A 9,808-nucleotide genomic window follows, 5' to 3' on the forward strand; every position below is an offset into this window, starting at 1 on the left:
TCCATCCATCTAAAACTGATTTTCCGTGTTGGATTCAAGGAAGGTTGGCATATTTTCGTCAGCCAATTGGTGAGAGTTGAGTACTCCAAGCTTTCATAATTGTAATATATAGTTTAACAACAAAAAAAAAATTTTCACCTGAGAAATTATATGAAAATTAAATTGTTTTGATTAACTAAGTTTCTACATTGAACTAATGCTTTGATGAACAAATTGTATTTTTTACATTTACTTTTTTAATCTCCTTAGCAGGAGGCTGTATGTATCCTATATTTTGATCTGGCAATATTCATCTACACCTTTTAAGATTCTTCATCTAAAAGACTGTGAGATCATCTACAAAACTCCGCTTAAAGATTGCTGTTTAAGTTAGTTTAGGGCTCAGATTTTAAGCTGCTCATTGCTTATTAAAGTGGGAAACTATTCTTTTTGTCGATTTGAAGTTATGAAGTTAATGTTAAAAAACAAAATCCTTCTTTACCTTTAGCTACCTTGCAGACATCTAAAGATTCCAGAACCGATGACTTATAATCAGCTATATTAAATCTGATCAAGCTTGGCAAAATAACCCAGTTCTAACCAAACAAAGGTTTCCCCACAGAATGATGCTGCCACCACTATGTTTCACAGAGTTTAAAGTGCTCAGAGTTGTTGTTCTGCCAAACATTTCCTTTTGGATTTATAGCCCGTTTTCATCAGAAACAAATTCTATCACAGAAATCCATCAAATTTTTATTCAATTCAATGTTGTAATTCTTCATAAGGACTGTTTGTAATTTCACTGCTCCATACTATAGACTCTGAAAACTAGATGAACTCTATTCCTGTCTCACCATTTTCTAATTCCCTAATTAGATGCTTTGTAATTAACAATCCTTTTATTATTATTTGATTGTGTTTTGTTATTATTTATCATCAAATGATCTTTGACAGCAGTGTTTTTAAATTACTTTCATTTTTGATTAATGACTGAATCAATTAAAATACATCAAATTTGGACAGTACAGCAATTTTCACCCGTCATTAGAGGTCTCAAGGCAGTTTCAATCAAAGTGTCTTCTAGCTGGTAAACCAGCAGCTGAACATTTCCCACTTTCCGAAATTCATGGACTTATGTCACATAAGAAGGAAAATCATATCTATATGAATTTATTTAGTTTGATTTTTTCTCACTTTGCAATGCCACCCAATGTTCCCTGGCTTTAAACTTTAAATGTTAGGTCTTTGTGGCAACAATACCCTTTAAACATTAGCCCTTATATATCCCTGTTTGACTTACTTTTACTCTCGTGTCTAAGACTGATTTATCATTTATATGTGCTCCCTTGCTACTGGCAGAACAGATTAGGGAGGGGGAGCTTGGCTCTTAGATCATTCTGTGTTGTGTTTACTTGCAATCAGACATCTGATATTTACTAGTTAAACACTAGTTCGGATGGCTTTTATGTTTACATTCTGAAATATGATTAGTTTCCTTTAATTTGTATACCTTATTATGACATGGTTAATTAGTTATTTTAATGTATGGAACTTCCAGCAATTTTCTGATCATTTCTCTCTACCTTCATACAAAGAGATTATTTTCAGAGAGCTGGTTATTATTCTCTGATTATAATTTCAGATTAGCTCAAATTGTTCAATATTTGCATAATATATTCTTATTATTTCTATATTGCAACATCTTGGTATTTTAACAGGCAAGTGTTCAACATGTATATCCACTGTGCATTTCCTGTGTTTTTGTTCAGCCTGTCTAGCAGGAAAATATGGACTGTGCACAACTCACTGATGTCTAAACAATAGGACTTGCAACTGTTTTACTGGTAGCTGCCCCTGTACTGTTGGGTACTATGGCAAACACGGTCAACGTGGTATGAAACGTCTTCCATAACTTTCTAATAGACTGACTGTTGTCCAAACTTTTTGAACAATTGGATTTATCCTGATATCTTCTTTCCAGAGAGCCCTTCTGGGTTTCATGGAGGGAAATGCAGGCTCCTATGCGACTGTAAGTTGGGCCGAGCTTGTGATCATGTGACAGGATAATGTATGTGCCCACCTGGCTATGATGGCTTACAGTTTAAAAGATGCAGGTATATTTTATCTGACTGTCTAAAAGTGAAGTATTGAACAAAATGTATTAATACCAGCTTTTGAAGATTTACTATTTTAACCCTACATTAAACAGACTCTGCTGTTTACATTTTCTAGACTGTGCATAAAGGGAAATTTGTTAAAAATGAATAAATGTACAAGTTATAGCAAGACAGATACAGAGAAACATTAATTTTCTGTCAAAAACAAACAAAAGTTTTATCTTTTAGTGGTCATGCAGGTCAACTGAGAATCAAGTGCTTTACTGGCCTCGATGCATTTTTGTTACCTCCCTGATACCTCCTGCCTGCTTGTGGGGCTCTCAGCCACAGTTTGAGCGCCTAGACAACCACTTCAGCGCCAGCAGGAGACATGAGCTGAACAGCTGCAGACAGTGACTTCACATGTGCAGGTAAACCCATTTTAAAGCAAAATTTTAACTTTGACAATATTCCACTTCTCACTAGAAGCAATATTACAATTTTGAAGTTGCTCAGACAGAGCCTTGATTGGAATGTGAGAGAGAATACAATTACAATGATAAAAAAAAAAAATTGTTTTAGATGCAGATACACTGTTCATCTGGTGCTAGTGGGCCCTCATTCTAATGCCACCCTGGGCAACTTCACAGGTGCTTAGAGGTTAAGGCTGTTTCAGATAGTAAGGTGTCATAATTAGCATTAATTGCAGTAGATTGTGAAGGGATGTGGTCATAGAGATATGTCCAGTCAGTGTCTGCTACAAAGACAGACAAACATTTTCAGAACAGTTATATTTGTGTGTGTGGTTTCTCTTTAACTCTTTGGATAAAACTATGATTGTGCCAACAAGGCATCATGTGACCCATCCACTGGAAGGTGTCTCTGTCCTTCAGGCCCGTGGGGACATGAGATATGAGAAAAATAAGCCGACACATTTCCGCAATATTTCTCTTAACACTCCCATCATTTTCTCTAAAGCAGTAAATTCCTCCTGTTCCTGAATCTCTTAAACCTCTTCCTCTCCTCCCTTTCTGCCAGGGTCTGTCTGTCTGTCTGTCATCATTCAGGCTGTGATGGAGACCGCTTTGGCCCTGACTGCTCCCTGCTGTGCCGGTGTTTCCAGGGTTCCCACTGCGATGGGGTAAACGGCAGATGTCTGAGTCCACTCACCTGGCCCAACTTGTAGTGAAGCTAAACCTGAGCTCCTCACTGCCACTCATATTTGCGCTGAAATAAAGCTGCAAAACTTTTGGCTAAGCATGACATAAGGTTGAGGGCTGTAAACCTGAACCAGCTTCAGTGAAATACTGTGCCATGAAGTGCGAGAGGCTGAACACCATCACTCTGCATGTCACCCTGTCTCCCTCAATAGCTGCTCCTTTCTCCTGACAGTTATTTTAATCTGCACTCAGCAGGAGCCTGGGTTTTCGGCTGTCTTCGTTTTACCTACTCTCAGCCAAGCACTCCAGGGAGACTACGAAGCAGTTACCTCTTCTCCAGAAACCCAAGAACATTTGCTTTTGATTTTCAAATTGTGCTGATGTCTTTTTTACATCTTTTTTCCTCCCGTCTTCCATTTTCAGCGCGACTGCACCAAACCTCACGAGTGCTGAACATGTCTGTGTCTCTGAGAAAGAGAAGAACAAGCAGCAAAACCACGTAACCCAAACAAAGGTGCAAACTCCTGAATGGATGCTGAAACACGGGATTGACTCAGCGTTGTTTTGCTCTGATCATCTCTTAGAAGGTTTTGATGGTTCTGTAGGGCTGGAACTCAGTTGTCAGAGGCTTGCACTCCATCACTGAGACAACCAACCACAGATACCAGCATGTGAGAAACCTGTAGAGGATCATAGGAGGCATTGACGTCTTAAAGCTGGATGTGTTACAGGAGCAACACACCAAATACCTGCTGCAACACATTTGGTACTTACATTGAATGGAATCAGATTGCTTTGACATTTATCAAGTCAGTAATGGTTAACTTCACTATAACATTTATTAACCATTATCAGCAGAGCAACTGTTCTATTTCATTTTGGCATAAGAGATACACTACCATTCAAAAGTTTGGGGTCACATTGAAATGTCCTTATTTTTTAAGGAAAAGCCCTGTACTTTTCAATGAAGATAACTTTAAACTAGTCTTAACTTTAAAGAAATACACTCTATACATTGCTAATGTGGTAAATGACTATTCTAGCTGCAAATGTCTGGTTTTTGGTGCAATATCTACATAGATGTATAGAGGCCCATTTCCAGCAACTGTCACTCCAGTGTTCTAATGGTACAATGTGTTTGCTCATTGGCTCAGAAAGCTAATTAATGATTAGAAAACCCTTGTGCAAACATGTTCACACATCTGAAAACAGTTTAGCTCGTTACAGAAGCTACAAAACTGACCTTCCTTTAAGCAGATTTAGTTTCTGGAGCATCATTTTTTTGTGGGGTCAATTAAACGCTATAATGGCCAGAAAAAGAGAACTTTTATCTAAAACTCGACAGTCTATTGTTGTTCTTAGAAATGAAGGCTATTCCATGCGAGAACTTGCTAAGAAATTGCAGATTTCCTACTATGGTGTGTACTACTCCCTTCAGTATGTTAAGATAATTCTATGTGATTTTTCTGAATAAAACCAGTGACATATTAATAACTTGATTTATTACATCAACAAATGTACAGTAAACAAGAGATAGACTTAGTCTTTATTAAGAAGAAACAAGATCATCAAGTCATTTTTTTTTTTTTTTACAATATCTTGCCAAAGCATTACATTTAAATGGTGCATAATAATAATAATAACGGGAATAAAAAATAAGCTTTCAAAGTATTTTAGGAGATACATTATTAAATGTGTGGCATGCATTTGTAATAAGCCCGCTTTAATCTGATGTTCCTTAATAATATCCAGTGTATGCATGTTAGTAGGTTTAAAAGATTTAATCAGAATTTTATGATAGTTATTCGTTTTGAGGCCTTTATGGGTTTGTACTAAAAAGTTAGAAGTGGAAGTGAATCATAAAGACCAAGAGGTTTTAACAGGGTTAGGTTACAAAGCAATATCCTAGAGCATTGTTCTATCCAACAGTAAAAAAAAAACGTGAGAATATAGAAGATCCACACACCTATCAGACCTGGTCATAGAGATGTACTGTATGGTGCAATCCACAGCCGTGCCTTAAAATCACATTAGGCAAAACATTTACTGCTCTCAGTATTTGCCATCTATTTATGTTTTCTTTGATTTATTAATTGTTTCATTTTGTTTAAAATGTCTAATGTTTGCTATAATTGTGTAATTTGTATGACATGAATAGTGGAAGAGAAAGTAGTATCAGCATAAAGAATTGGTTAGACCGATTTTGAAATCATTGGTATTGGCATCAGCCTTAAAAAACCTGTATTGGTTGCTCTCTGGTCTGTAATAGGTGTGTGCATATTTAGACGTATCACACATCTAAAAATGCACTCACAGTATTAAATTGAAATTCATATAACAGTTTAATTGGAGAAAGCATTAAAAGAAAGTAACTCAACTTGTTGATTCATTTTTAAAATGAAAAAAACAGAACGCAGGTGAAAGAGACAAATTTTTGCTGTCCGCTGCACTAATCTGGACTTTATTGAGTTAAAATGAAACCTTTGTTGAACAAAAAACAACAATTACAGTTTGCAGTTTAAGATAAAACCTGCAGAAATCATTGCAAATGTTTTCAATGAAACCACCAAATTTTAAATGTTTTCCCTAAGTAAAGCTCGGCATGGGTTACAGTATGTATTACCCTGAACACACCTTTGCTCATGGTAAAACAGGATAGTGGCAGCGTCATGCTGTTATTAAAACAGAAGAAGACAAATACATTACTGTAGGTATCTTTGTGAGGACCTTTGACACAGAATTCCACAGAGGAGTTTTATCCAAAACAAGTGATTCATAACACCGTATTACCGTTCTGGTTTGATACACGATTTTAATATTTACAGTGTCTTGGAAAAGAAAGGAAACCTTTAAAAAAGGTTTATCTTATTTTTTATATGGTTAGAATAGATAATAAACCTGGTTTCATTGAGAGATACAACTAAATGTAATGTAATATTCAGGAATGTTTAGTTATCTTTCAATTTTTTACTGTTTTTAGTCAAAAAAGCATTAACAGTTACAGTAGTTGACACAAATACCATTGAAAATGTTGTTTATACTTAAAAATACTTAAAATTAAACTGCATTCCTTGTTCAATCCTAATAATCAAAAATCTATGTTTTATATCTGTAGAAGTTCATCACACAGGTTCAGTTGATTTTTTTGGCAAAATTATAAATCTTATTTATCATGCATACTTAAATGGGTCTTAGTAGACGAAGGGAAAGGAGTTTAAAAACCCTTTTCTCCCTTTTATTTGTTTTTAAAGTGTCTTTACTGAACAATGAAATAGTTTAAATAATAGCTCCTCTACCAACGTCTGTTATGTAAACTGTTGTGGTTGTTATTGGCATAGTTCCAGGAGGTAATAATGCAGTTTTATTACTAGACAAAAATGTGATTAGGCCTTCTATGTCAATCCTAAGGAAAGACTTGAAACTGTATAAAATGCATTTGATTAATTTTTTTCCCGTTTACATTTGTTTGCAAGTCCACAGTGTCATATTCAATATAAACAAGCATCCATCATGAGATATACAGAATATCAGTGTTCAGAGATCATATCAGTGCCTCTTGGAAGCACCAGGTTTTGCTTGTTCAGCCTTTAAAAGCATTTGCTTCCCCTACAATCGACATATTTCTTATAAGCGATTAGATTAAATGTGTTTCTAGTTCTGCATCTTTGGATGGTGTTTATTGGCCACAAATTATCACAGTTTGCACTTTTTGACTAAAGAATTTAACATATTTTTCATATTTTTTTCACGATTGAATGGATTTTTTATATGAAGTTATTTTATTGAAAGTAATTTGTTCAGTCTGTAACACAATTAATTTACTTGTTACCAAAGAAATGTATAAAAAATTGAACATTTTTAATCTTAAATTAGCTCAGTGTAATTTCACAATATAGTTTTTTTTACAAACCAACTGTATTCCTCAGTGCATTTTCTGTGTCAAATCAGTCATGTTGCATAAAAATGTTTTTTTTTATCTCTTGATATTTGCTTCTTTGTGCTGGGTTCTCTAGTTTTTTTTTATTTATTTTTTTTTACAAAGTTTGAAAGTTTAAAGAAAATGTTAAAGAAACATGAATTCATAAAGTATTTTATCCATGCATTTCTTTAAGAAATGTGTATTTTGTAGTATATTTTTTTGCATTTAGAGCGAAGGAAATTATACACCTAGTGCGTGTGTGTGCCTGTCAGATAGCACGTGCACATTTCCTAGTCGCATTTTTCAAGCTCACTGGAGCATGTTCACGCCTAATGGCCACAGGCGAACGTGGTCCGGCAAAGTGCCTGGACCGAGCTTGCTCCCCACTATCCCCCATCCATCCAGCATCCCTTGGGTGAGCGATGGGTGAACGAGCTCACCAGCAAAGGATCGAGCCCTCTTACCTCTCACACACACACAAAGATCCAGCCTCCGGTGTGTCTGATGGATGTTGCAGTGCTGCAGCTCGCCCTCTGTTGTGACAAGCAGCAGATGTTCTCCAATAATGTTTATCGGCTGGGCCTTCATCTTCAGATGACACACACCTGTTTCCAGTCAAACAGGCGCAGAGAGGCTATCCATTTGTTTTGTTCTGGGTGGCCACTGCACCACTGTATCAGATCCTGTGTATTTGAAGGTGGGCAAGCAGGGAGTTGGATGTATAAATCTATGTGGTTTGATTTGGAAAAAAACTAATACCAGACCTTAAATATGCTCACAATTACAGTTTAAATGCTTTTCCTGAGTTCCTGGCAGAGGTCCTTTTTTAACTTGATTATGGAACTTACTTAAACATGATTTAGTTTAATAGTTATGATGAGATTTTTATATTTTCTTGATTATGTCTAAATTTATAGAAATAATGGCTTTAAAAGATTTCTGCAGAAAAAACAAAAGAAATCCCAAGTGCTGCATGCACGCCTCTTTATCAAGAGGGCGAGAAAGAGAAGCGGGGGCCAGGAAACCAGCAATGAAATAGCCCGTAAACGGCAAGATCGCATCATGGGTACTTTTTTGCTGCAATTAAGCGTACGCCACTCTTCACAAAAAAGATTCTATCAATCTGCTGCCATAGCTTCACGTCCCAGAGATCATTTCTGGCCCTCTGCGTTGAACCGGATCTCCCAGAGGGCTGTGGTGTTTTGAACTCCAGCTGACAAAGCTGTCTGTGCAGATAACAAAATGAGTTGAGGAGGTTGGGGAATCATTTCAACAATTCTTGCACCATTAGGGCAGTTGTTGACTGAAAAAATAAATGTTAAACATAAAGGCTCCAAAAAGATCAATATCAAGAAAGTCTCCCACACTCTGAATGTTTTTGTTTTGCTCACAGTGAAATTTTTGCTCTAAATGTTTAAAGCCTTTGGAAAAAAAAAAAATTAACACTTATGTTTCAGGGTCATTTTCTAAACAATGGCCTTATTTGAGGTTGTGTTCTTATCCAAACAGAGTTGTTGCACATTTTCTAGTTGCACCACTAGGTGGAGTTCTGTTCAGGAAAAGGCCTGTGAGGAAAGCATGTACTGAAGTGCCTGCTCTTGAACATCAACATGAGGAACATATAAAGCAGATTTTTGTTCAGCTCTGTCAAGGAATATCCTACTGTGGATAAATCCTCCTTCAAACACCGAGCTTATGGCCTGCAGAGTTATTTTTTAATCTGGCTTAATCCATGAGCAAATCAAGGCCTCTCAACTGATTGTGCCACAACTCATGTCCCGATTAGGCTTGTCATATTAAAACCATGTGCACGGCTGCTCTGTCTGTTCAATGGAACTATACTGAGTGTCCATCAATAACACTAATGATCCGTAGCTTCCAGGGAGAAAAAACAAACTGAACAACAAAACCACAACTTTAAACCTCTCTTCTCATGAAGAGGGAGGAGACAAGGATGCAGAAGTGTTGCAAATAAACATAGAAAATAAGCCAGGGGATGGATCAAGACCTGAAGGGTTTCTATTTGAGTAGCTGTTTGCACATATGGACCTAGATGGAAGAATTTGGTTGTGATTTGTGGGAATCCCCAACCACCACCGCAACACCCACTACTACACCTCCCACTTGTGCCAGCTGTTAGTAAATACCTCCTTTAGGGATCCACACCCTCACCCTTACTTACCTCTTTCTCTCACTCCAACTGTTCCCTGGAGCCTGAGTCGGCATGGGTGCCAAGTCAATCAGGGAGAGAGCTGCCAGCTGCTGCAGCCGACTTGCTCAGAGGGTGTGATGTATGTTCCGTCGAGTCGAGCAGGGCAGTTACATGCCCAACCGGGTCGACTGCATTGGACAGGTGGGAATGGAAAAGGATGGGTATGGAGAGAGAGAGAGAGAGAGAGAGAGAGAGAGAGAAGATGGGGAGGAGAGAGGGGCTGAACAGGAGCTATAATGAGGCCTAATGGATTCCGAGGTTCTGCCAGCTGCCCCATTAGCTGAGTGGCTCCATTCCCCATCAAGCACTGCCCACATAGTGCCAATCAGAAGCTACCAACCCACTGGGAAACAGCAGGAGAAAAATACAAATGTAAACATCTATTGCAGATACATATATATATATATATATATATATATATATATATATATATATATATATA

Source organism: Cyprinodon variegatus, unplaced genomic scaffold (genome assembly GCF_000732505.1).
Source record: "Cyprinodon variegatus isolate N-32 unplaced genomic scaffold, C_variegatus-1.0 Scaffold470, whole genome shotgun sequence".
Classification (NCBI taxonomy): domain Eukaryota; kingdom Metazoa; phylum Chordata; class Actinopteri; order Cyprinodontiformes; family Cyprinodontidae; genus Cyprinodon; species Cyprinodon variegatus.